The sequence below is a fragment of the Streptopelia decaocto genome (assembly GCF_964273445.1).
Source record: "Streptopelia decaocto genome assembly, chromosome: 2".
Classification (NCBI taxonomy): Eukaryota; Metazoa; Chordata; class Aves; order Columbiformes; family Columbidae; genus Streptopelia; species Streptopelia decaocto.
In genome coordinates this window covers 113,341,578-113,362,457 of record NC_138655.1, presented here as the reverse complement: position 1 = coordinate 113,362,457, position 20,880 = coordinate 113,341,578, and the positions used below count along the sequence as shown (strand labels likewise).

The following is a 20,880-nucleotide window of genomic DNA, read 5'->3' as shown; positions in this document are numbered from 1 at the left end:
AAATTATGCCTAAATAAACATGAAAATACTCTCCCCTTTTTGACCCTGTTAATGCTTTCCCCTTCTGCTTGCTTTCTCTTTTCCCCTCCTTCATTTAACCTTATTTTACCATTGTCAACAGTTTCAAGGGACATGAATGTTTTTTCAGACATTTCTTTCCAAGGCCAAGTTGTGCTTTTTGCTACCAGTCTCGGTATCCCCTCCCTACCCTGCCTAAACTACACTCCATTCTTTCAAGAGCAGCATTTTCTGTTGATAGTGCCAGAGGCCAGGAAGGCTCCTGGCAGCCCAGCTCCAACAAAGAGCCCAAAACTGAACAATCTCTTTTTTTGTGAAAGGAGATAAGGAAATCCAAGACATGGTTTTGAAAAGGAGAATAATAATAAAAATATGCCACTGGCATTGGCAGTTTTTAAATAAAAACACACAAATTTTCCCTTCCAAAGGGGCAGGTAGCATACAATGGCTTTCACCAGCAATGAGCACCTGCTCCTGCTACCTACATATAAATACTCTGCAGAAAAGAAGGAAAAGACGTTACATCGTGGATCTCTTATACACACAGACATAAATAACACTCCAGTAGTTCTACCCTGTTTCTGCAGAAGCAAGTGGTAAGCCAAATGCTCCAAACTTCTGCTGGTTCTTTCCGATACAGTCTTGCTCTTCTTTTGACAGCTGTACAAGGCAAGCCAGCGACAACTCCAGAAAGCTGCTGGGTTTTGTCAGAAATAGTTTAAAAGATTTACTGCAGAAAGGTGCATTATTTTATGCAAATGTTTCAGCAACCCAGTCTCATTATGTACAAGGGTAATGATGGGGAAATGGCTGTTCCTGAGACACAGCTCCTCTACTGACAGAAAATCAGAGAAGGTCCTTCTCTTCCTAAATACAATTCTTCAGCTTTAGTAGCATACCAGTGGGAAAGAAGCCGGCAACTTCTTCCTTTATGGTATGCAAATTGCTCTGTAAATAGCAAAAGCCTTTGCAATTATCGCATGTATCACCCTCAGCTTTCACTGAATTCCTCAATGGGACCCAAAGTAGCTGAAGATCAGTGTTAGATCTTAGAAAGGAAAAACAACTGAATATTTTACCAGTCTGCATCAATTTCTGACATAGTTCAAGGATGGCACCTTCCTTTCTTTGAACCAGTTTTTTCATTCGATGCTTAAGAGCTGAACTGTGAACCCATGATCTGACTCTATACACAAAAAGGCTGCACACTGGTCACAACTGAAAAGTCAACATGTACAGCACTGTATAGCTGAGATAATTCACTTCTTCTAAAAGCCAAATTCTCCGGTGGTTTAACACTACTGGACCCAACAGTGTTATGTCAGCAGGAGGAACTGAGTTATGCTAGCAGCTCAGGATTATTTGGTTAACATTTTGACTGGAAATATTATGGCAAATTACTACCAACATTCATTATATGAGACCCAGATAACCACCTGCAAAGCCCTCTTCATTAAGCCATCGGAAAGTTGCATATCAAGTTATTCTTTCACAGAATAAACTCAGGGTTTTTTCAGTTATAAAGTGTAGATATCTAGAAATGAAATCAGTATGAATACAAACCAGAAAATTATGGAGAATGCCAAGGTTTAGTATTTTTCAACAAAATCATATTGCTACTTAGTGATTTTCATCTGTGGACAACCTTCAGTAACAGAGAGCAGCTACTGCCCAAGAGACAGCTGCTATTGCCTATAGAATTGCTGGAATGACCAGTTCTCTCTCAGTGAGGAAAGACAGAGCTGAAGGCCCTTCCCTTCATGAAACCTGGATATTTTCAGAGAGGTCCCTCAGTACACTCCTTTAAAAGCTTGTGTCAGTGGTTCAGTAACACTTTAAATTCACCTTTGTTCACACCCGTTGACAAAGCGCCTTCTAAAAAAGGTTGTTGACTTTGTGTTCATGAGGCTTTGTGCCAGCAAGAGATTAAGAAATGAAAACGAACAATAGATGATACGTCAAGCTGAATCCAGCCATCGCGTACTTTTTTCTTTGCCCTCAGCATTTACTAAAAGATTTCCAGAATTTCTACCTACAGTTGACATTTAGATTTATTCAATATAAATACTGGACAGTCAGAGCTAAACAGAGCTGCCCTCAGCTCCTCGCGGTGTTTGGTGACAACTCCTGTACCACCCAAGGAGCTTCTCTACCATTATTTGGTAGATGGAGCAGTTCAATTCCAGTGGCTGGAAAGCTGCCTGGCAGAAAAGGATGTGGGGGTGTTGATTGACAGCCACTTGAACATGAGCCAGCAGTGTGCCAAGGCAGCCAAAAAGGCCAACAGCATCCTGGCTTGTATCAGGAATAGTGTGGCCAGCAGGACTAGAGAAGTGACTGTGCCACTGTACTCAGCACTGGTGAGGCCCCACCTTGAATACCGTGTTTAGTTTTGGGCCCCCCATCAGAAGAAGGACATTGAGGTGCTGGAGACAGTGCAGAGGAAGGTGACAAAGTTGGTGAGGGGCCTGGAGCACAAGTCTGATGAGGAACAGCTGAGGGAACTGGGGCTGTTTAGCCTGGAGAAAAGGAGGCTGAGGGGAGACCTTATCACTGTCTACAACTACCTGAAAGGAGGTTGTAGCATGGAGGGGGTTGATCTCTTCTCCCAAGTAGCAAGTGATAGAATGGGAGGAAATGGCCTCAAGTTGTGCCAGGGGAGGTTTAGATTGGATATTAGGAAAAAATTATTCAGGGAAAGGGTTGTCAGGCTTTGGAATAGGCTGCCCAGGGAAGTGGTGGAGTCACCATCCCTGGAGGTGTTTAAAAGGCTTTTAGATTAGGTTCTTAGGGACAGGGTTTAGTGCTAGAGTTAGGTGATGGTTGGACTCAATGATCCTGAGGGTCTCTTCCAACTGAAACAATTCTATGATTCTATGAATTCTGCCTGTATCTGAAAATAATTGATTGTAGATCTTCTCTGCCCAGGTAGGCTGAATCAGCTCATCAAGGCACTACAGTTACTGCAGTAACTTCATATTACAATCTGAAAAAAAGTAGGAGCAAACAACAGTTTCCACTGCTGGTGCACACCATCCATGCTTTCCCTAGGGAAGGCAAATCCCCAGCTTTTATTCAGAAAATACCTTGCAAACACATCACTTCATGTATGCATTGTGCCTACCACCTACCTTGTATTTTTAACTTAACATTGAGAAGATGCTCAAAACTAACTCCAAGTTTTCTAAATGCTTCAGGTTGTCTTTACCAATTCAGAACACACTCATGCTTTGCTCCCACTTGTAATTTCTCCACAGATGGGTAATGATCAAGTATTCATGCTGACTATACTAGACTTACCTATCCCATTCGGTAAATACTTTGGATTAAGACATCTTTCTGCAATTCTCAAAAGCTAATGGTGTTACCACTGATTACTATTTTTCAGTGGTACTACTTTTGTCAAAACAATAGATCCAGATTAATTTTTTAAAAACGTACTTTTGTCCCAAGGTTTCTCTTTAAGTAGTGCCTCATCTCATTTAGTATGCATGTGAAATGACAACACACACGGACCACCATACTTAAAACACACAGTTCTCCCTTTGGCTAATACTGATAATGCAGTTAATTACATGCATAACTAATGGCTGGGTATCACAACACAGATGAAGCTGATGGAAACAGACCATGACGAAGAAGCTAGAAGATGCAGAAAACATTTTATGAGCCCTTCTAGCCAGGGTTATGCCTACACATTTACGTGGCACACTTGAATCCTCCTCTCCTGTCTGCAGGAATACCGCTGGCATCGAAACATCGGAAAGCAGCTCTCCTGAGGATGCACTCACTTAGGATACCAGTTTTACTTGATACAAAGACTGAAACTACATACTTACAGTGTCAAACCAGTGACTTACAATGTTTCTTCCATCATGTTAAAACTACACAGCTTCACCATGTAATTCCATGAAAGTTATATATATCAGAAATTGAACATGTAGCAGAAGACACTGGGCCTGCCCAGGTACCATCTGAATTGAAGAACAGGACACCAGCAGTCTGAAAACTGCACTGACTCAGGCTTACCATCTCCAATGAAATTAAAACTACAGGTTTCCTAAATGACTCCAAATTGCTTGCCCAAGAGGCTACCTCTCTCTGCAATCCATATCCACAGCTGGAGCCTCTTTGTTACAGAGGAGACAGCTAAAGGGGGCCCTCCACTCTGAATTTCAATAGATCAAGAGAGAAAAGCCTCAAGACAGGAAAGCAAGGCTTATCCCCCTAAGTCAGGCTTATGGGGACCAGTGAACACAGCAAGAACAATTAGTTGAAGACAAAGGATCTGCGGGTTGACTTAGGTTTGATTTTCTGGTCTAGCTTGGTGGTTCTCTATTTACCGATTCAGGGGAGGGAAGTCTGACTGCTTTTTCCCTTTGCACCATCATTCCTTTAATTGCAGAAAAGTAGCCCATAGGTCAGTACAGTTGCTTTTTCAACCTTCATATATTAATTATATGAAATTATTTCAAAACTAAAAGCCTTGCCATCTCTAGATTGAGGTGAATGATTTTACAAAATTTAAGGAATTTGAAACATAATTTTAAAAAAATCTTAAAACATACTGTATTAATTTGAATTCACACATCACCACGACCACCAAATTGTGGATGTTTTGATGCCCTTGGCATATGGGCCAGGAAATCAACTTAAAATTCCAGTGCAAATAGCCCTAGACCATTTTATTTATAAGCTTGTTTTAAAATAGAACTCAAATTCCAACTTGGATTTAAAATTATGTAGATTATTCTCTTCCCTTCTCCCTCTGCACACATCTCTCCTTTACCATAATGTGTTTTCTGACTCATTCGCAGCTGCAGGGGATGAAATCTTTGAAACCTCTGCCTTCCAGAAAAACGTCCCAACACAGCACACAATGCTACAGACTTTTGCTTTTATACAAACACACTCTTCCATCCAGCCAACTTCCTAAGGTAGCTGAAGGAAAAAACGGGTTATTTTTGGCAGGTCAAGAAATATAAGCCCAGGTCACTGGGCTCATTAGAAAACTTTATGAAAGGTGATGTACATGTTACATCCTAAAGCTAACAAAATAAATAGACTGAAATTGCCAGCATTTCATATGGAGGGAAGAACAGGTGCACAAATGTCAGTAGGTCAAGTCCAAATACACCAGAGAAGAAAGCCAGGACACAGGAACACTCAGAGCACCATAGGGCAGAAAAGATGATTTTTCCCTTTCAGTTTTTATACATTGCTTTTCACAATTGCACTTCTGTAAAAAAAAAAATAACTTTTGGCTACTAAATATGCAAACTAGCCCTTTCAAAAAAAGACCAGATAAACTAACCTACTTCTAAACATTACTTACCATTTTAAAAAACAAATGATAAAGATGTGGGCCATTTTCATGCCCTTTTCGTCCTTTTCTGGAACAGGCACTAGCTGTCAAATCTTTAATTACTTGCTATAGATATGGTTAAAATTACATTAAGCAGTCTAAAGTGGTAAAGACCTTACATTTTCTTTCACCTTTTTAACCGTTTTGGTTGGTCAGGTCTTTTTTCCCCCTTTATAGTCTTCTCCTGAGTAGTTAACAACCACCACACCAAACGTTCCGTCTTTCGCCCTCCAACAGAAGTTCTCATTTGTTCAAATTTTCTGTTTTACAGGAAAAAAAAAAAAAAGATTAAGCACAAAAAACTTGTATGTGTATCTATAGAAGAGATTATATACCTACATAAAGTATAGCTCAGAATTAGACCCCATATCTAGACCTGAATTTTGTAAGTTTGGTGAGTAGAAGAGATGTCAGTATGTGTTAAGAGGGACAGCAGGAGGTGGAGTGAAAAGGTTGATAGAAGGAATGTACTTGAACCACAGGGGGTAGAGCTTCAACAGATGAGTGCCCTGGTGCCTGAAGGGAGGGGGTGGGAAAAGAAAACTTGAGAGGGAAAAAAAAAAGACGACAAACACCACTACAGCATTTTAAAAGCCTAGAGACCAAAGGGTATACTAGATATCCTTTCCAGAATGCAAGAACCAGTATTTACATTTGAGGATTTTTTTTTTTAAGTTGGTTTGGCTCAATGCTATTGAAAAAGTTTGTCCAAAAGTCCATGCATATTGAGCCAACACTTACCAGGTTTCAATTTCCAGCCGAAGCCACGAATGCTGCTATGAAAACTAATGTGCAATTGTATTCCAGAAAGCAAAGTAGTGGAAAAGACTGTATTGGAATGTAACAAATACATGCACAGGCACTAAGCGTAAAAATTGTACTATATCAACCTGTACCACAGCCATTTTTCTCCTCTTATTATTAGAGAAGAAATGTGCGAATCAACTTTATTGTCTGGTCAGAGGATATTACGTGAGTACTTATAAATTCCTCATCACCCAACCTCAGTAGATTATCATCTCTCTTAAAATACGAAGGAGCCATTTAAAGTCACTCCCACTATGGTCACTCCAGCAAGATTCAACAAAGTACACAGCAGATTGCCAGTCTAGCCAGACAAAGGCCCAAACTGCTCACGTGAGGTATCTTTGCCAAGATCCACATATCCCTTACACTTCTGCTAGACTATACAATACATGTACGTTGGCTGAAAAGAAAGAAAAATAGGCAAGTAATATCTTCATTTCAGCTACAAATTCAAGCATCAGAATTCATGCATGTACTAAGAATATATGAATAATTTATGGCCCCCATAAATTAGGCTTGTACAATAAACACTTTGAGCCAGACACTTTGAAAGAACACAGGAGGTGATACACACTTCAGTCCACAGCTTTCCTTGCAAATCTCAAATAAAATTATTTAATTGAGAAATAACCTAAGGGATACACAGGAAGGACAGAGCTCCTTAAGGACTGGACAAAGTTGGTGAAACCAAGAAAGCTGGGATGGATAAATAAATACATCAAATACCAAAGAGTAGGGTATCAAGGTAGAGGTGGCAAACATGCAAGAAGAAATTATGAGAAGAGTTTGACTTTGAGAAATAAAAACCAGAAGGAAAGCAGAAGCAAAAGACAAGAAAACACACACAGCTAGGACACAGTTACTATTCTGTAACAGATCTGTTTGGGAACAATTTGTTTTCTGATTTCCTCCACCACCACCACCCCTACCCGCCTCTTTATTGAAGATGATGTTTCACAAACACGTTAAAATCAACCAAATTCAGTCTGAAAGGGGAAATCTTTTCCCTCAGCACTGACTGGTAGCTCTCACTCCATCCTTTGAGCTAATACTAGCTCCTGTGGAGTTTTGCAGTGTTATTTGACTGTAAATAGAATCCAGCAGAAGCAGCAGTAAGAAGACTTATGTCCTCAAAGGCAGCAAGAATAGGTCACTCACCACATTTGCATAACATTTCCAGGTAGTATATTCAGCTTTCTAAACTATTCCAAAGGCTGCTCACTAGAAATGCACCAAAGTGAGCTCATATGCACAGAAACTAAAACACTTTTCTAAGAAGACACGAGTCATCTTCACAGTAATATTTACTGCTGAACAGAAAAGCGAGCTATCCCCAGTGGCGCAGACTTCCCATTAATATTCCTCTTAAATGTTAAGTGATCAGAAAACTAACAGAAAGGTTGTGACATTATCCTTCAATTTCTCTTTTGTGTCTTGCAACACTTGCAATAATGAAAGATCACACCACAAAACCAAATCCTTGTAAATAGCTTGATGCAAAAATGCTAACTGAAAAGCAGCTTTGCAATTTTGTGATTATCCTTCCATTCATCTCTGTAACACTATATGTATGCAGTTTACTTTATGTTAAGTGTCACACATATTATCACCTCTTACAATCAGTACTATCAAACACCTGCCAACATACTGGCTTCTGCCACTTGCTTTCAGTTTCTCTTTCTCTCCTTTTCCACTATTAAATTTGGAGAAAGGGGAAAAAAATAAAATTTAAAAAAAAAAAAAAGGTGACTAACACAAGTAGAAGGAAAATTATCCAAAATCCTTTAAACAGTTGCTCTGTTAAATTAACACAAGTTAAACAACATGTACTTGGCACATTCCTCTTGCCACGAATACAAGAACCTTTTCAAAAAATCTAATTCAAAGCAGGGAAATCTTTTAAAGATGCAACACAGACCTTACTGAATGGTGGTTTGATGGGTGTTACAAAGCCATTTCTAGTCATAAGTATTCAAACCATAAAGCCTTTTTTTGAAGCCTCCTTTTTAATAGGATAGGGACTGACCAGGGAGGCAAACCAAATCATTCTCACTCAAAGTTGAACCTTCAGGACAGTGCAGGGACAAAGCAGAGGAGAAAGTCTCCTAGACCCAGGCATAACTGTGCAGAAAAATAAACCATAAGAGACAACAGTACTTTTCCTTGCTCCAAGGGTGTCTAATGTTTTCCAGTTTCCAGGGTTCATAAAATCCCATCACCTTCTACAAACATTGTTTTTACTACAAGGACAAACTGCACATTCGCACCATAGCATGACAAAGAGAGCTCCTAAACTTTGAAGAGACCATTTACTTTGAGGAAACTGAAAGTCAAGTGATCGCAGACTCACAGCTCAAGAGGAAAATTGTACTTGATGGCCTCACCCAAGTCCCAAGCAAATCCTTATCTGAGAATCACAAAATTGGAAATGTTGTGGTTGGCAACATATCCAAAAAAGATGCCTATCATTGGAACAGGACACTGCACCTTAGTGTGCAGGTGCACTGGCAGAGATCTAAAGAAACCTTTCCCTAGTCAAAGTTAAATCTACAGACATTAGCCTCTCACTTCATCACACACATCTAGAGCACCGAACGAAAGCTACACATCTTACGTGTGAACATGGGACCTCTCCTCCCTGTGTATCAACATAGAAAACACAAGATCATAGTCCAACACCACTTTGTGGGCTGGACACAGTCAGAAAACACATCTATTATGAGCCCAAACTCTAAAATCAAAGAGACTTCTGCTAGGTAGAAAAAACAAAGAGCGGAAGGAAGGGTGGAGCACCACGTTACTCTCGATCTGCAGTTTGCTACAGAACAGCCTTGCTGTCAGGAAGTATAATGCACTCAGCAGCATTTCAGCAACAGTTACACCTTTATGTAGCATAATAAGCACTTTTTGTGAATACGAGGGTGAAGTGGCATTAAAAAAACCCAGCTTCTCAGGACAACATATGCAATATGTTGCACCTGAACAGCGAGGAAACAGAAGTACTTGCTTTTAAGAACACACATGGTCACGTAATATAATAAAGCCTACTGAGCTGCAGATACTTTCAATGACCACATAAGACTCCTACAGAATAAGTAGGTAAGAATTTTTCCTATCCCCTAATCAAAAACCATGTGAGTTGTGCACCTATTAAGTTTTTCCTGGCACGTGGAGAACATAAGGAAAAATATCGAAATAGTAAGTACAGAAACTGGTTCTCTTTCCCCACCTCGCCATTCTTCACTAAAAAAAAAAAAAATAATCCTCAGACAATGACACTCACAGCAAAGTTGCAAGCTACAGAGAAGACACGTGCGTTGTACTGTGCAATGAGTTTCAAACAGACTACAAAAAGAGACAAAAGAAAGTCAACTACCTCTATGCAACCTCTGCAGCAGGAACAAACTGGGAATCAGGTTCACCTAGACTGGTCAAATCACACACTTAGACCTACAGACTGCACAGACAGCATCTCTAAAGAACACTCAGTTTCACATCATGTTGATATTTTAGCCATATAAATATTTTTCTCTGACTGGTGAGTTTTTAAAACTTGCTGCAGCACTTTTGACAGCTTTATCACATGTGTGTAAATGGATATTTTCCTAACTATGCACAAAACGGACTTTTACCAGCAAACTGTCACCACTCTTCTTCCTCCTCCTTATCTAGTTACCATCATCAGATTAGATCTGTACCACATAACTACACAGCTCAAAAAAATAAAACCTTGCAGCTCAAACTGGAAGAACTTTCTGAAAATTCAAATATATTGCTCTTTACTGTGTGAAATTCTGCATAAGTCACTCACTCAAGCAGGAATGACAGGGAAAGAATGGGACTAATGCGAACAATGAACGATCCATAAATGTCTACAAGATTATATAACTGCAGATAAGCCAGCATGCATGTATGTGTGTGCATTTGTGGGAAAGGAGGGGAAAGAGCTAAGGGGAACAGGAGGAAACAACGTCCTCAGTCACAGATAGAGGACTTTGCACAGTTCTCAGTCAATTTCCTCCTCTTCCCAAAAGATAAATATTTTAACCAGGGGCAATCAGGCAGCTGAGGGACAAAAGCAAAAGAAAACACATTTGCTTATGAATGCACTTCAACACATCTCTTGCTGAAATTGCACCATAACTGCTGTATCATGAAATACAGCTCACAGGCAACCATGTTTATACTTAAGCAATTAACACACGGTACATTTCCTGCACTATTATTATCATTGGCACTCTCAATGTGTTTGTTGCACATTTTGAGCCTTGGCAGGTTAAAATGTATTCTTACAAACTTAACATCAAAACGTTGCTGATTCGAAATGTACTCACTGTTATTCTTCAGGAACTTCAATATTTACTTTATACCATTCTCAGGGGAGAGCTGGACAGTTGTATTCGTTCTGCAAGGAAAAGATATTCAAAATAAACTTTGTAAAGGCTTCAAGCCAAGGAACTTTCAAAACGTAACTTTTTGGACCCGATACCCACTTGCTCTACAAGGCTGCGCACCGTTGCTTTGCATAATGGCCATCCACATTTCACCGAACAATCATTTCATCTGACATTGATAAGCGGTTTCATCGCTTGCATGAGCACAAACTTAGGAAAAGGCACACGCACCCTGCCGAAGGCTCTTGAAGGCCAGTGGGAGGCATGCCCTGGCAGGAGAAGGCTGGGTACCAATGCCGAGCCGAGAGCCTGCCTGCCTGCGGGGATGCACTTGCTTAAAAGTTGGTTTCTCCTCCCGAGCGGCGCCCGCGGCTGTGCCGACACTTGCTGCGGTCGGAGCCTCCGCCCGAGCCTGACCCCGCGCCTTAACCCCCGCGGGACCTGCCGAGCCCGGTGCCCCCAAAGCCGCCCGCCCCCCCGGCCACCCGCAACCGCGAAACGACGCGCCGGCCCCGCCGGGTCAAGCCAGGCCCCGCCACCACTCACCCCCCGGCGCCCGAAGGTGCGCGGCCCCCACCCGCCGCCCCTCACCAGCGGCCTCCGACCACTTGGTGCAGCTGGGGGCGGGCACGGCCGCCTGGGGCACGGGATGGGGCTGAGGGGGAACCGGAGCGGGAAGGAGGCGGAGGGGGAGGCGCAGGCGAAGTCGCGCCGGGCGGCTGTGGAAGGAGCGGCCGCGGGCCGGCGGAGAGGGCAGGGCGGCGGGAGGAGCCGCTATGCGAGGCGGGCCGGGCCGGGTCGGGCCGTCCCCCCCGCCCGCAGCCGCCGGCCGAGGCCCCGCTGCACTGACAAGCACGAGGCTGCGCTTCCTCTTCCTCGCAGCAACAGCGGCCGCTCCCGCCGGCCGCCCCCCGCCCGTGGGGACCGGCCGCTGGCGCCCGCCACGGGCAGGTGCGGGGCTTGCGGGTCGCCTGCCCGTCCCGTCCCGTTCCGTTCCTCCTCCCCGACTGCTCCCCTGCACCGCCCGGCCAGCGCCGCAGCCCGCCCCGGCCAGCCGCCCCACCGCCGCTTCCCAGCGCCAGCCCCGTGGCTCGCCTACCTCCCAGGGCGGGCAGCACCGCCCCCTCCCCGCGGCGCAGAGCAGGGAGCCGGACTCCGCGCCGCTGCCGACGCTGCCTCGGTGGGCTGCGCTGCGCTGCCGCCGGCGCTACCCCATCCCGGGGCTCGCAGAGGCACTCCGCGGCTCCCTGCCGCCGCTCTCACTTCCTCTTCCTTCCTCCTGCTGGCCCGGCCGCGACGTGCAGCCCCGGGTCGGCCGCCGGCAGGGTGTCCCGCGGCTCGGCAGCACCTGCGCGGGGAGCGACAGCCGCCCACCCCTCCGCCTCTACCTGCTCCTGCGCCGCCCGGGAGCGCCGCTTCCCCCGCGCCGTGCGGCTGATGTCCCGCCTCCTGCAGTTTCTAATGAGGGATTTTAGGGCTTCCTTGTTGCCTTTGGAATAACTATTTATTTACTGTTGCTGCTTTGCTTCCCAGCTGAGCAGCCTCACAGCCGGCAAGCTGCGGCGTACCTGTATTTTCCCCTCCGAAGAGGGCGAGCAGCCAGGGTAACCCAGGGGAGCCCGGGACGCTCCGCTCCGCACCCTGGGCCCGGCCGGGAGGGGGCGGCAGCGCTCTCGCTCCGCACCGGACCTGCCGATCGGCCGCCCTTGGGTACCGGATACCGGCTCCCGCCCCGGCTGGTGTTTCGAGCATCCTCGGGGCCTGTTAAAGCCGGTGTGAGATGAGTGCCTCACTTGTGACTTTCGCTTGCTGGAAGAGTTAAACATCAGATCACTGCTTTTTGTTCTGAGCCTTCCTAAAAGAAAAGCAGTCAATAAGTTTTTGGGGGTATTTTATGCCTTAATTCATAGCTACTATATGGGCTACACGCAATGTGTGACACTACAAGCCATCAAATTATGTTTTCTAATACTGCAAACTGTGAGGTTCTTGTTGTTTTTTGTTTGTTTGTTTTAGTAAGTCCTGTACATTTCACTTTGGTAAGAACTGATTGCATAGCTGTGAAGCCTTTCTGTGGTACAGCAATTTTTATTGTCTGGTATAACAAAATTTTCCCTCTGTGAACTATTACATGACACGTGAGGATCAAAACTTGCAAAATTACTGGCTCTAATCTTGCAAATATTTATGCATGAGAGTATCTTTATGCAGGTTAATAATTCCCCGTGATTTCCTATAAAGCCACTCTCCTGCAACACCCAGGTCCTCAGACCACAATAACGCTGTTATGCATCATCTGACATTTATGACGCTCATTACCTTGAAAGTACCACAGCCGCCTACTAGGATTATATGCAGCAGAAGTGCTGGGGGCTTTCCAGAAGAGGAAGCGGGACTTCATTCTCCCCTTAGGCTGTAATGTACCATGTCAGTGATATGCTAGATCTGAGCAAATACTTCATGCTAAATCCGAGCAAATATTCCCATGTGAGGCAATAAATGGCATGACTCACCTGAGTCACACATTACTATATTTATAGGACTAGAGCACAGACTCTACCAAATGACAGAGGCTAGGAGTACACCCCCAAAACATGAAAGCTCCTTTTCACACATGCAAAAATCACCTGCCTGCTCACCTTTCCTCTAGCACCTCGCAGGCTGGTGTGTGGCATGGGTGGCAGCAATGAAAACCAGGGGAGCTGGGGCACAAAACATCTCAGTTCTACATTCTAAAACTTCTCTATGGCAGGAATTCCCTGCAATCAAATAACATTTCTTTAAAGCCATTGAGTTTTAGGACCTCCTTAAATGTTAAAATCTGTGGAGAAGCTGGACTTCACACATTGAACTGAAAGGTGTTGGTTCCTGTGTTTAGTATACATTTTAAAGCACATTTTCATATTGCTTTATTAAGGTGGAACTCCAAAACTGAAAATGTGAGGTGCATATATAATATAATGCTCCTTATATACACTGAAAACCCTTATCAGACCATCCCAAGAGTTTCTTATTGCTGCACAGAGTTTATTGAAAGGGAGACAATATCAACACCAAATAAATGGCTGTTCAGTTTGCATTTGAACCATTTCTGTAATACTGAGACTTTTTTCTGTATGTGTTACCTGCATTTTAGTGCTTGAAATGAATGCAAAAAGTGTTTACAACTTAGAAAAGGGCCTTGTAAACATAACATGAGATGTGCAAGAAAGTTTTGCTTACCTCATTTTCCACTGTTAGCTCAGGACCACTTTACCAGTATGCTTATGTGGGGGGCTGGTTTCATTTGTGAAAATAAATGCACTTATACATGGTGGTAGGAAATATGTTTGGAAGACTATTAAGAATGAACAATACTTTAAATGCAAAGTTTTTTTTTCCTTGTTTTTGTTTTTCAGACTCAGCAATGAAAATCATTAAAATTGATTTCAGCTGTATATTACCACAATAGCTGGATTTTAAACAGTGGGGGAGAATGTTTATTTTACAATGCTATTGTTAGAGAGTTTAGAAGAAAATTTGTGAAAAAAATTCTACTACTTTATGGGGACAAATTTAAGCACACCATTCTACTGCAGCATTCAAGAGAGAGAGAGAGCAAGCTAGAAATCTGGATAGCACACTTCAGTGAAGTTTATCACTGTTTATCACTGTCCCTATCTAATATCCATAGCATTGCAACTATTGCATCAACGTTGCATTATTTTTGCTCTCCAAAAGCCCAGGGAACCTTTACTCAGAATACATGTGTACAGAAGCACTTGGCTGCTATGGCCATTTCCTAATTTATTTAGTAGTAGTCATCCCTTTTGTGATGTCTGCTACCAAAGCGCTTGTTATCTTTACAACTGATGCTTTTACAGCCAATACCGGAGTTGTTCTTATGATGTCAGTATAAGATGTTTGCTAAGTAATTCTAGAAAGCCAGAAGAGGGAGCGCAGGAACAGAAAACATCAAGAATTAAGCATTTTAATTGGTGTGGCTATTCCAGCTACGGCCTTAAAAAGAAATAAGTAACTAAATAAAGGAATTGCCAGGAAGGACTGCTGCTTGGCTCAGCTGACAACAAGGATGTTTCAGGATAGTCCTGTAAGTGTTCATCACCTGTCAAAACCTGGCCTGTAGAAATCTCAACTTGACTGTCCCAAAACTGTAGAAAGCAGCAAAGCCATTAATCACTCTTGACAGTGAAAACCTTAGATCCTGAGATGAAAGAGCTCCTGATAATTTTTGAAGAAGTTCAGTTTTGTCGTGGTACTTCTGGCCAAAACCTTCCCGAGGCACAGATTATTCAAGAGTCTTTGTTATGCCCAAAAGCAAACAGGGTTGGATTTTACTGTGCCTGTAGGCTTTATGAAGGGCCTTTAATAATATCAGTAATTTAATTGTATATAAGTCATAACCTACAGAATCTTGTTCGTAACCACTAAAGCATATCAGAGATGCCAGCTATAATATAGAAACAAAATACAGGATTATTATTGCATTTTGGCTTTTTAGAAGTCACATATAAATTTATCTTCACTTTGACAATTCTAGCTATTGTATTTGAATGAAAACATTTTGTTTCTATATACATGCACACATGTGACTGTATAGTCTATTAGATATTTTTGAATAGGTCCTGAAAATCTGACCTAAATTCACAAATAATGACATCAATAAAATGGACTGTATCAGAAACTTCAAGTTCATTTTTCTAAGCTGCAATATGCTTGCACATCTCTATACTTCAGTCCCTAAATTACAGTTGTTTGCTTTTATAGACTTACGTATGTATGAATTTTATTTTCATATATACATTTATATTGGTGCAGAACAATTAAACAAGGTCAGTATTACATAAAGGTTGTTATGACTCAGTTTTAGTATACCTATTCAGGCTGTAAATCTGCTGCTATATATTAATTTGTATACAACATATGTGGGAAGGCGATGACGTTTGCAGAATAGCTGTCTTAACGAAGAAATAAATATATCATATATCTCACATAAGACATGTTTTAATTAACCGACAAACAACCTAATTCTAAAAAGTATTTTGGGTCTGCATATGGACTCATTTCTATCTTATCTGAACACAGATTTACAATAAAATACATTGTTAAAAGTTAAGTTTGTGAAATTATAATAGTTTTGATTATTACACCAGTGATTAAATTCAAGCATGAACAAGCAGGAAAACTAAAGAGGTCAGGAATGACCCTCAGAGTTCTTATGCCATTTACCTATCATATCTCTAGGAAGAAAAACACACCTCTGCAAACTGTTTTTACTGCCACTTAGTTGTTCTTCTATGTTTTAGCTTGCCTATGAAGGATCTCTTCAGGAATTAATGAACAATAAAGCTTAGAAGTGATTTCATCACAGTCTGCTACTGTTGGAAGGATACAAACTTCGGAAGAGCTAGAAAAGTTAAAAAACAAAACAAAACAATTTGGTGTTGAAGTTCAGCAAGCTCTGAACATCAAAGGAGCTTCTCTCCTGTTGCAGTGAAAATAATTGCTGGAGCTGTCCAATGGTTGTCGTAAGTTGGTCCTGGCCAGAAAAGTTTAAATCAAACCAGGCATTTTGTTGAGACATTGGTACAAGCTAAATCTCACTTTTATAACTTCAAGAAGAAATTCAAGGGAGTCCTGTGATCTGCAATATGTAGCAAATGCAGTGATATTTCCCAGCTTTCATGTAAAGCCTAGCAATTCTCACTTACTTTGATAAGAAGTTCTGTACACCTATTTAAAAAACAAGGTATCTGGCCAGTTCTCATAGTGTTCACTCTGGAATTTGCGGCAGAATCGTGTATTAGAGAGGAAGGCTTACCACAGCATTGTCATCAATAGAAGGAGTGGCCCAATAATCATGGTTTTCACTCTCCGTTCCCAGGGCTTAACTCACGCTTCATGGAAATGAGCAGAAATTCCTCTTTTGGTAGAAACAGCATTGGATCATGTTCAAATGATGAAGAAAAGTGGCTGGTGCTTGACCTAAGGAATAGGAAGTTGATTATCAGTCATCTTAACCTAGAGGCCATGATGTCCAGCTGTGCACCTTGACAAAAGAAGACAGCCAACACCAACATGAACCAGGACAAGCCCCAAGGTCCTGCTGGCTGCTGGATGTGTGACTGCTGGCTGGGTTTGTCCCCCTTGCTCTGTGTAACACCAGCAGTTTATCAACAACAACTATGCAGAGTGTTTAGCAGAGACGACAAGAGAACTTGATTTCTTCACAACTCCAAGTCCAGATGCCTGGCTGAAAGAAGAGACACTAAAAGTCCTTGGAGAAGACACTAGAGGAACTTTAATCACCTTTCCAAGACATAACAGAGTTGTTTGCTGCATGTCATGTTTTCTTCTCCACCACACAGTGACGTTCCTTATATCTTCTGTCAGGTTAACATTTTTACAACAAAACCTCCTACTTGTTTCAACCACATTTAAGGATCAATAAATTTTCTACTGATTTTAGCCTTTGTTTTATTTCTGTCTTCTTGAAAGGACAGAGCTGGGCTGTCAGGGAATTGAAACTCCTGAGTTTTGATTCAATTGCGAACCCTTAATCCACCATGTAACTGTGGGTGAACTGTATAAGCTTGGAGAATTAACTTCTTACCCTCTTTAATTTCTTTCCTTTCATTCTGTTGTTGTTTGGTTGTTGGTGGTTTGGTTTTGTTTGAGTTTCGTGTGTGTGTGTGGTTTTATTTTTTGTTTGTTTGTTTTTTTTGTTTGGTATTTTGGTTTTGTTGTTTGGGTTGTGGTTTTTGTTTTGGTTTTGTTGTTATTGTTGTAGTTCAGGGTTTTTTACTTGTTTGGTTTTTTAACCTTGTCAGTTTAAGCTGTAAGTTTTCCAAGACAGATTGTTTTTTTCTATGTGTATTTGTAGATATCCAATATATTTCAGCTCCAATTTCATTTGAGGTCTCCTAGTGCAACTGCAGCACAGTTATTATTAATAATCCTAGCCTTTAGAAGAAACTCACTGAATTTTGATTGAGGTTTCTACTTCTTTACCCAGTCTGCTATCCTGTTCAATTTGTAGGTAATAGCATTACTGTCCAGTGCACAAGCCATAGAAAACTTAAAAAAGAAAAGCTGTAAAACTTAGGGGCTTCTCACTCCTTCAACAGGCTGCAAACTTTTTTCAACATTCACTCGTTTTCTAGTCACCTTGTGTTCTATACAGGTTAATATTTGATTAAAGTGTTCTATTTTTATCAATTTAGCATCTGTGTTGCATGTGCAATTGAGGTTCAGAGCGTGCAAAGTCATGTCATATACTACTACAGATCTTTAATATTAAAGACCAAGTTCCATCCTTTCTGGGCAGCAGTGGTGTTATTTATATTGCAACAGGCTACAGAGACTTCAACTAGCAAGAAACCTAAACACTGCCCAAACTCATGGTAAATGCCATCCTTTCTCTGAAACACAGAGTTATCACGTAAGGAAAACAAGCAGGTACAGAGGAGGTCATAGAAGTATCACAACATCTGTCTCTAGCGATGGCACAGGACAATTCACCACCAGTCAAGGTCAAATTCTCCTGTCCCAAATCACAGCACAACAAATACTGCTGCACTTGCAAACCCTCCTTAGGACTTACTCATAAGTCTTTTGACAGATTTGTGACTTTCTTTCTGGAAAAAACAGACTGTTCTGTCTATCACCCATTTTAATCCTTTCATAATATTAATCGATCAACAGTAACTGCTGGCAGCAAAGTAGCAATAAAGAGTACAAGCTCACTGCTCAGAGGTGTGCTCGATGCCCACTTTCCTAATGAGGTGATTAACTTCAAATGCTTCATGGAATGAATCCAGGCAAGCAAGTGGCACTCCAGCAGCTGCAGAAAAAGCACAGATGCACTTGTGAATGCATTTCAGCATTGGCACTTGGCCTTTCCCCTTCTGCATTTATTATTCCATTATAATGGAAAGTCACTTTGCTTATACAATATTTTGCCCTGCTGTCATATTTTATTTTGCATATTTCTTTAGGACTGTAATGCTCATGAGTGAAAACAACTGTCCATGCCAAAAAAACTCATGAGGCTTCAGAGTTAGTTATAAAGGACCGTTAAAAACATTCTAGTCTTTATTCCTTAGATAGTATGGTATCCTAAATAATGTTTATTTAGAACAAACATACAAAAAATTGGGCTGCAGTTTTCAAAATGACCTACTTCAATGTATATGACTCTTCAGATAAACTGAAAGGCCTTAAATACTATGTTTTATTCACATAATTGCTGGACTATGTATTGATTTATGGGAACTCTGAAAAGCTGGGGCAAAGGTCTTGTAGGTAACATCCTGGAGGTGATTAACTATTCTCACACCCCCATGTTTTAATGAGTTTCTCTTACCTACTTATATCACCCATTTTTCATGCCTCCTTTTTGGTTTTTCCCTGTTGCCACTCCCCTTTTATTCAATAGCTCAAAGTACTGTATGCTTATTTATATCAAAGCCTTGAGGAAGTTGCAGCCTTGATACGTATATTCCATTGCTAACATATTGTGGTTGCTACATCAGATTTCTCTCATCACTCTGAGAATGTCCTAAGTTCCATTCCCAAGCCTGAAGTAAGAGACTGGAGAATTATTTGCTGAAACGTGGAGTTCTGAGTCAACAAAAACTGTTTCTGGATTTGTATCAAACTTGATGAATCATTTTTTCACCTATTATTTTTAAAAAAGTGGAAGTCTTTAAACTGGCATTTCTAAATAACAGAATAAAGCAAAGCTCATCACCTTTCAATACTTCAGCTACCTAAAGTTCTTATTCTTTCATCCAATGCAGAAAATGAAATAAAATATTTTATTCAGCACAAAATCAAAAGAAAAAAAAAAGTGTGGTAGTGGAACACCATTTTGGTTAAAAATAAAACAATTTTCAAATGAATCCAAATACATTTAGAGCATGGAAAATGTTTTCCAGTTCAGCTAACAAATCAATGGACACTTTACTTGTGTAGGTCTAATTCACACCCTTTTTAATGGCTTAATATTCAAAGGACTGAGCACCTGCTGCTCCTATTCTACTTGGACATTTATAAGTCAATAGGAGCGTCTAGATGTGCACCAGTTGTGGAAAAAAAAAAAAAAAGCCTTTAATTTGTCACAAGTGTGTAAGTAGGAGTAGAAGTGCTCAACTTCACACTCCCCCACTTGCAAACGTTGACTACTACAAAAGGATTGCAATTCTCCTGCCTCGCAGGGAGCCTAAATTCCTGCCCCAGGATACGAGATGTCCCTGCTGACTTTCCAGTCTAAATTGGGAAAAAAACTGGTCCTCTTACATCCTAAGGACTAATTAGTCAAAGCCTGTGAAGCCCTCTGAAAGGTGAAAAGTGTATCTGTGCTTTACCACGACAGATGGCTACGGTTTAATTCTAAAGGTTTTCTTTAAAAAAAGCTGTTTTGTGGGAGCACTCACTCTCTTCACTGTCCACTAGTGCAGATGATTCATTCTGAACTGGTGTACAGATGGAGGAACAGGATGGCAAAACCTCTGCTCTGGCTGTGAGCATTCAAAGAGAAGGAACTTTAATATCGATTGACTTTATGAACCAGAGTTCCCCACTGTCTTGTGGTAGTATAAATTATCATAAAATGCTGCCAATTCTGCTTTCTCTTCTCCTTCCTGTCTGTGACAGCATTACAGGATAGCTTCCCAAAAGTAAATGAAGTGCAAGACTTATGCGGAATTGAATGCTCTATGTGTCGCTGAAAGTAGCACACTACACCGTGTTCCCACACCTGTCCCCATGCCTTGTTGCAATTAGCATCTTGCACAGATCCTCCAACATATGTTTGCTTTGTCATCCTGTGGAATATTCCACTACACTACACAAAGCAAGCTGTCAAAGGCTTTGCTGGAAGAAATAATGAGTAATGATTTATGATAAAATCAGCACTGCGATCCTCTGCTGCAAAAATTGGTGTGGTGTAAAAACAGCAAGAAGGCAGCTCTCGAGCTTTTGGTAATTGGCTTATCAATTCTGATCCATTGCTCAGGAAACATAGACTTATGCTTATATACTGTGTGTGATTTATGGAAGAACCCAGAGGGAGAGAATATAACAAATACAGGCAGGATTTTGCAGGCTGATCTTGCTAACCATGGCAAGCCTGCCCACCAGAACAGCTCAGATCAGCAGCACTTTCAAATGGACAATATTGCAGAGTCCAGATTACTCCTACAGACATCAGTACAGTACATTCATTGATAAAGAGTAAGATAAACCTTCTAAAGGAAGAGATTAAAATATTTCCTACCAGAGCTATATTTATTT

General features: G+C 41.5%; 1 protein-coding gene across 7 annotated transcripts in view; it reads right to left on the bottom strand.

Annotated features, from left to right (window-relative positions):
- Positions 1 to 11,891, bottom strand: part of ELMO1 (engulfment and cell motility 1) — a 320,189-nt gene extending 308,298 nt beyond the window's left edge. The window contains exons 1-2 of one of the 7 annotated variants that reach the window (XM_082044344.1): positions 11,684 to 11,891; positions 10,525 to 10,595 (exon numbers count right to left, since the gene is read on the bottom strand). The gene's annotated coding sequence lies outside the window, so the exon portion shown is untranslated. Of the gene's footprint in view, positions 1 to 10,524; positions 10,596 to 10,683; positions 10,872 to 11,130; positions 11,465 to 11,683 lie in introns of those variants that run through there. The other 6 variants (XM_082044349.1, XM_082044343.1, XM_082044345.1 and 3 more) reach the window with 6 other exon arrangements.
- Positions 11,892 to 20,880: the final 8,989 nt, after the last annotated feature.